Source organism: Vombatus ursinus, unplaced genomic scaffold, assembly GCF_900497805.2.
Source record: "Vombatus ursinus unplaced genomic scaffold, bare-nosed wombat genome assembly UNPS02014841.1, whole genome shotgun sequence".
Taxonomy (NCBI): Eukaryota; Metazoa; Chordata; class Mammalia; order Diprotodontia; family Vombatidae; genus Vombatus; species Vombatus ursinus.
Window position 1 is genome coordinate 6,886,114 of NW_020954619.1, and position 8,197 is coordinate 6,894,310.

Consider the following 8,197-nt stretch of genomic DNA (forward strand, 5'->3'; position numbering starts at 1 on the left):
ATGACATCAACCCTGGTTTATTTTTACATAAATCTTTCACAGAGGAGTTAACTGCTTGTCTTCCTCTGCTCTGGACCATTTCTGGACCATCTCTTCATCATGTACCATGTCGCCTTCACTCTGGCCACCATCCTAGACTCCACCCACTACAATCTTGGTTAGACTCTCCCTCTGGGTCTCCCAAACTCAAAAAAGGACCATGGTATCACCCTATCTTACTGGGAGCCAGGCCTCTCCACCAATTCCCAGTCATCTCCTTACCATACATCCTATATGTGGCCATCATCCTCATCTCTCCTGTCCCTTCCCTACTGACACCTTGGACTCTGCCCCATCTGGTCCCTTGGCTCTGATAGGAGAGCTTTTTGCCTTATCCATCTTGGAGCCAAGCTTCCAAACCACTTCATAGATATGTCCAACCAGGCAGTTGGGCTGACCATTCCCTCCCACTTCCCTCAATCTTCCCTAGCTGTCCTTTAATTGTTGCCTTCCCTCATTAGAATATATGCTACTTGAGGGCAGGGACAATTTTGCTTGCTTTTATTTGTATCCCTACTGTGTAGCACATTGGCTAGCACATAGAATGTCCTATCTATTATCTGTCTGTCTGTCTGTCTCTCTCTGTCTATCTATCTACCTTATACCTACCTACCTACCTATCTTAGCTATCCACCAGCACAGTATTTGGGCTCCTCAGTATGGCTTCATTATTGCCTCCCATCACCTCCCTTTTTTCTAGTCACATGTGCCCTTGATGATGATGCCTTTTCTGTTACTTTTCTTGCTCAACTATCATTGCCAATATGTTGTGACCCACTTATACCCACTGTAGTACTTATAGTATGCATCTTTCTGTTGCCCTCACCATCAATAGCTCCTAAAAATCTGATTCTTCTGAGCTAATGGTTTTCCATGATGTGAGAGGCACTTGGCCCATTGCAGTAGAACCACCAATGGGCCTTAGGGAACAATTAGGGAACCAGTCTTCTCACACATTCCTCATCTCCATATATTCTCTGTTCCAGTGGCACTGGCCTCCTTGCTGTTCCTCCCCACTTGAGGCTCCATTTCCGCATTTGGAATATTTTCACTGACTGTCCCCCATGTCTGAAATGCTTTTGCTCCTTATTTCCTCCTCCTAGTTTCTCTGGCTTCTTTCAAGTCTTAACTAAAGTTTCACCTTCTCAGTCAGTCAGTCAGTCAGTTAATCAATAAACAACAAAGTGTCTGCTATGTGCCAGGTACCTTGCTAAGTGCCGGGGATACAAAGAAAGAAAAACGACAGTCTCTGTTGTCAAAGAGCTCACAGTCCAGTGGGGGAGTCAGCATGCTAACAACTATATTTAAACAAGATTATAGAGATGATAGATTGGAGCTAGTCAACATAGGGAAGTCATTAGCATTAAGGGGGTTTCTGCAAGATGCCTTTCCCAGTTCTCCTTAATCTTAACACCTTCCCTCTGAGACTGCCCCCAATTTATCCTGTTTAAATCTTGTTTGTACGTAAATGACTGACTGACTCATTTTGAGTCTTAGTTATGGATTTTATATTACCTGGGAAGTGTTACTTAACCCCTTTGAGTCCATCTGCAAAATGGGAATATTTCTATTTACCCTTCACAGGTTTTTTTGTGAAGATCAAATGAGGTACACATAAAGCATGTTAGTATATATATCTTACTCTCTCTTTCTCTATCTGTACGTATATGTGTGTGTGTGTGTGTGTGTGTGTGTGTGTGTGTACATACACACACACTTATTGTCTTTGGCTGAAAGAAGGTTTGGGTCAAATTCTTTCAGGCAGGACCCACATGTTGTGATCTTAAGGTCCCAGCACCCCTAAATCTCTAGACCTCATCATGAATACAACTTTCCCTGGATCATGCCATGCCACCTTGGAAGAACTGAGGGTTTGCAGACCCCCAGAACTAGCTCTGAAAAATCACTTGGTAGGAATGGAAGTCTCTTCTGGAGAAGGCTGGGGGAAGATGAGGGTAGAGATGGCTATTCTGACTCCCTTGTAGCCCCACATAATTACAGCCCTTCACCACATATGCTCTCTCTCTCTCTCCACTTAGGGTTCTCCTTACATGTGGGTGCTCTGCCCATAGAAATATATTTTTTTGTTTGCTTATATTTTGTAAAACATTTTGGGATTTGGGGCTAGATTTTTTTCCCTAAAAGGTGGGACAGTTTACTTTTGTCCTGCTGCACAGTATAAGTTCTCTAGACCAGCCTATTGTGTTTCAAATGGGTCTACTTGATTACACTTTTAAATCCAAATCATTCTGGCTCTCATTGAATGGCCATTAATAGCCCAGCCCAAGCCTTTGTGGCTCATTGTTTAGGTTTTGATGGCTCAGAATGATTGTAAATAGCAATTGTTTTCTGTTCTGTTTGGAAAAGTTGAGGGTCTTCCCCTCCCAGACTGATATTTTGTGATAGTAAATCAAGCCATCTTCTGTCTCAATTCTTACCTAGCCCTTGGTCGTTGAATGGGCTTTGCCTCATACAAACAGGTGCCTGGGAAACAACCTTAATTCAGAAAGGAAGAGGTTATCCACTGCATCCTGGGGCCATTTCCAATCTTGACTTCTGTCCTGTCACTGGACTTCCATGGCTCTGGAGGAGAGAGTGAAGCTGAAGAATTTGCACAGCTCTGCCTCACTTAAATCCAATTCACACATATGTCAGGACATCACCCTCGTGATGTCTTTGGTCCCCTTTGAAAAGGAGGATGAACAACAGATTACTATGATCATTTACTACCATGTATTGTGTACTTAATCTATTCCACTGATCTACCACTCTCATTTCTTAGCCAGTACCACATCATTTGGATGATTACCACTTTGTAATACAGTTTGAGATCTGGTACAGCTAAGCCACCTTCCTTCAGATTTTTTCCATTGATTCCTTTAATATTCTTGACCTTTTGCTCTTCCATATGAATTTTATTCTTTTTTCTACCTTCATAAAATAATTTTTGGTAGTTTGATTAGTATATTATAATTAGTACTGAATAAGTAAATTAATTTAGATAGAATTATCATTTTTATTATATTGGCTCAGTCCACCCCTGAGCAAATATTTTTCCAATTGTTCAGATCTGACTTTATTTGTGTGAAAAGTGTTTTCTAATTGGGTTCATATAGTTCCTGGGTTTGTCTTAGCAGGTAGACTCACCAGTATTTTATATTGTCTATAGCTATCTTAAATGGAATTTCCCTATCTCTTGCTGGACTTTGTTGGTAGAATATAAACTGATGACGATTTATGTGGGTTTATTTTATATCCTGAAACTTTGCTAAAGTTGTTGATTATCTCAACTAGTTTTTTGGTTGATTCTCTAGAATTTTCCAAGTGTACTATCTGCAAAGAGTGTTAGTTTTGTTTCCTCACTGCATATTCTAATTCCTTCAATTTATTTTTCTTCTCTTATTGCTATAGCTGGCATTTCTAGTACAATATTGAATAGTACAATATTTCTAATACAATAGCAATGAAAATGGGCATACTTGCTTTACCCCTGATCTTACTGGGAAGGCTTCTAGCTTATCCCTTATGATAGATAATGCTCACTGGTTTTAGATAGATACTACTTATCATTTTAAGGAAGGCTCCATTTATTCCTATGTTTTCTAGTGTTTTTAGTAGGAATGAGTGTATTTTAACAAAGCTTTTCCTGCATCTATTGAGAAACTCATATGATTTCTGTTGGTTTTGTTATTGATATGGCCGATTATGCTGATATTTTTCCTAATATTTAAACAGCCTTGCATTCTTGGTATAAATCTCACCTGGTCATAGTGTATGCTCTATGTGATATATTACTATAATCTCCTTGCTAGTATTTAAAATTTTTGCATCAATATTCATTAGGGAAATTGGTCTATAATTTTCTTTTTTGGCTTTTGCTCTTCCTGGTTTAGGTAACAACACCATATTTGTGTTGTAAAAGGAATTTGATAGGACTCCTTCTTTGTCTATTTTTCCATATAGTTTACATAGTATTAAAATTAATTGTTCTTTAGATGTTTGATAGAATTCAATCATGTACCCATCTGGTCCTGGGGATTTTTTCTTAGGGAGCTCATTGATGCCTTGTTCATTTTCTTTTTCTAAGACAGGGTTATTTAAGTATTCTCTTTCCTCTTTTGTTTATCTGGACATTTAAAAAATATTTATTCATTCACTTAGGTTGTTAGATTTATTGGCATACAATTGGGTGAAATAGCTCCTAATTATTGCATTAATTTCATTTTCATTGTGGTGAATTCACCCTTTTCATTTTTGATACTGGTAATTTGGTTTTCTTCTTTCTTTCTTTTAAAACCAAGTTAATTAATGGTTTACCTGTTTTTCTCCCCATAAAACCAGCCCCTAGTTTTATTTATTAGTTCAATGGTTTTCTTATTTTCAATTTTATTACTCTTTCCTTTGATTTTCAGAATTTCCAATTTGGTGTTTAATTGGGGAATTTTATTTTATTCTTTTTCTAATTTTTTAGTTCCATGCTTAATTCATTGATCTTTCTCTATGTTATTGATGGGTTTAGAGATATAAATTTTCCCCTGAGTACAGTTTTGGTCATATCCCATAAATTTTGGTATGTTGTCTCATTGTTGATATTCTTTTTAGTGAAATTATTGATTGTTTCTATGATTTGTTCTTTGATCCACTCATTTTTTCGGATTAGATTATTTAGTTTTCAATGAATTTTTAATCTATGTTTCCATTGCCCTTAATTGAATGTAATTTTATTGCATTATAATCTGAAAAGCATGCATTTAATTTTTCTGCACTTGGTTATGAGATTTTTATGGTCAATTTTTGTGTAGGTGACATATACTGCTGAGAAAAAGGTGTATTCCTTTCTATTCCCATTCAATTCTCTCCAGAGTGCTGTCATATTGAACTTTTCTAAAATTCTATTAATCCTCATAACTTCTTTCTTGGTTAGATTTATCAAGGTCTGAGAGGGAAAAGTTGAGGACCCTCACTAGTATAGTTTTATTATCTATTTCCTCCTGTAACTCATTTAACTCCTTCTTTAAAAAATTGGGTGCTATATAGCATTTGGTGCATATGTGTTTAGTATTGATATTACTTCATTATCTATGATACCTTTTAGCAAGATGTAGTTTTCTTGCATATCTCTTTTTAATTAGATCTAATTTTGTTTTTGCTTCATCTGAGATCATGATTGCTACCTCTGCTTTTTTTTTTAACTTCAGCTGAACAATAATAGATTCTACTCAAGCCCCTTATCTTTACACTGTGTGTGTCTCTCTGCTTTGTGTGTTTCTTGTAAATAACATATTGTAAGATTTTGGTTTTTAATCCACTCTGCTATCTGCTTCCATTTTATGGATGAGTTCATCATTCACATTAACAATTATTATTATTAACTGTGTATTTTCCTCCATCCTGCTTTTCCCACATTTATCCCTCTCTTTTCACCCTGTCCCTCCTTGTAAGTATTTTGCTTCTGACCACCATCTCCCCCAAACCACTCTTTCTTCTATCAGACTTCTTCTTTTATTATCCCCCTCTCCTCCTACTTCCTGTAGGGTAAGATAGATTTCTATACCCAACTGAGTGTGTATGTTCTTCCCTCTTTGAACCAATTCTGATGAGAGTAAGATTCAAGAAAGGTTGCTTGCCACCACCACCCCTTTCCCTTCCACTGTAAAAGCTCTTTTGCACCTCTTTTAAGTGAGATAATTTACTCCATTCTACCTCTCCCTTTCCTCTTTCCCCAGTATATCCCTCTTTCTCACTTCTTAATTTTATTTTTTGGGGATATCATCCCATCATAGTCAACTCACACCTGTGCCCTCTGTCTATGTAGACTCCTTCTAACTGCCCGAATAATGATAAAATTTTAAGGAATTACAATTATCATCTTCCCATGTAGGAATGTAAACAATTTACTCTCATTGAATCCCTTATGATTTCTCTTTCTGTTTACCTTTTTATATTTTTCTTGAGTCTTGTATTTGAAAGTAAAATTTTCTATTCAGCTCTGGTCTTTTCATTAAGAGTGCTTGAAAGGGGGCAGCTAGGTGGTGCAATGGACAGAGCTCTGGCCTTGGAGTCAGGAGGACCTGAGTTCAAATCTGACCTCAGACACTTGACACTTAATAGCTGTGTGACCCTGGGCAAGTCACTTAACCCCAATTGCTTCACCCAAAAAAAGCAAAAAAAAAAAAAGAAAAAGAAAAAAGAAAAAAAAAAGAATGCTTGAAAGTCCTCTATTTCATTAAGTATCCATTTTTTCTGATGCAGGATTATACTGAGTTTTGGTTGGTAGGTGATTCTTGGTTGTAATCCTATCTCCTTTGCCCACCAGAATATCATATTTCAAGCCCTCCTAACCTTTGATGTAGAAGCTGCTAAATCTTGTGTGATCCTAACTGTGGCTCCATGATATTTGAACTGTTTCTTTCTGGCTGCTTGCAATATTTTCTCCTTGCTTTAGGAACTCTGGAATTTGGTGATAATATCCTTGGGAGTTTTAATTTTGGGATCTCGTTCAGGAGGTGATCAGTAGATTTTTTCAATTTCTATGTTACTTTCTGGTTCTAGGATATCAAGGCAGTTTTCATTGATAATTTCTTAAAATATGATGTCTAGGTGTTTTTTTTTGATCATGGTTTTCAGATAATCCAATAATTCTCAGATTCTCTCTCCTTGATCTGTTTTCCAGGTCAGTTCTTTTTCCAATGAAGTATTTCACATTTTCTTCTATTTTTTTTTCTTTCAGTTTTTTGATTTTGTTTTATTGTTTCTTGATACCTCATGGAGTCATTAGTTTTCACCTGCCCAATTCTAATTTTTAAGAAGTTATTTTCTTCAGTGAATTTTTAGACTCCCCCTCCCCAAATTTGGCCAATTCTACTTTTTAAGGAATTATTTTCTTCAGTGGATTTTTGTGCCTCTTTTACTGTTTGATCTATTCTGTTTTCAAGGTATTATTTTCTTCAGTATTTGTTTGTGCCTCCTTTACCAAGCTGTTAATTGTCTTTCGTTATTTTCTTGCATCACTCTTATTTCTTTTCTCAATTTTTCCTCTACCTCTCTTATTTGATTTTTAAAATTCTCTTTGAGTTCTTCTAGGGTGTAAGACCAATTCACATTTTTTCTTTGAGGCTTTGTATGTAGCTGTTTTGACAATGTTGTGCTCTTCTGAGTTCTGTTTTAATCTTTCCTGTCACTGTAGTGACTTTCTATCATCCAGATTTTTTTTTGGTTGCTGATTTTCTCAGCCTATTTATTTTAAAGTTGGGCTCTACTTCTGGGGTGGAGGTTGCACTGCTCTGAGTTTTAGTTTTTGGATTTTTTTTTTTTGCTACTGTTTTAAGAGCTAGTTCTGGGGGTCTATAAGTTTTGTGTTCTTCCAAGTTGGTATGATCTAAAGAGAGGGGTGTTCACTTCTCTCCTGGCCTCTGCTCTGGTCTGTTAGTGACTACAAGCACTCTTTCCCTCTGAAACTATGACCAGGGTCCCTGTTCCTGCTAGCACTCCTCCTTACCCAGGGTCTGCAACCTGGAACCATGTATGAACAATGCAACAGAATCCTGCTCCTAGCACCAGAAAAGGGTCCCCCTTAACTTCCTTCTGACCAGCTGTCCTACCCCTTACCAAGTTCTGAAAGTCACTACTGCCTATTCAGACACCCCCAAAGCCTGCTGCTTACTTGTTAGGAATGGCCTGGGCTGGACTGTGCTCCACTCTCTCCCCAGTGAGAGAGACATTTCTGCCAACTTTCTAAGTTGTCTTGGACTGGAAAATTGTTTCACCCCATCCTTTTGTTGGTTCTGTTGCTCCGGAATTCATTTTAAGGTGTTATTTTAAAGTTATTTAGAGGGGAATTTGGAAGAATTCAGGCAAGCCCCTACCTTTACTCTGCCATTTTGACTTTGCCTTAATAGCTCACTTTTATAAAGCATTTAAAAGTTTTTTAAAAAATATCCTTTTTTTATTATGACTTCAACAAACATGAATATTTCTATACAGAAATATAAGAAAAAGGCTTATGAGTGTGAAACTATGAATCTATATTTTGCTTATTTTTAGGTATATATTAAATTTAATGTGGTAATATTGATATTGCCCTATTTCTTTGTGTCCCATTCTGAACTTTTGTCTCTTTCCTTCTGTTTATTTTAAAAATATTTCATTGACACCCTTT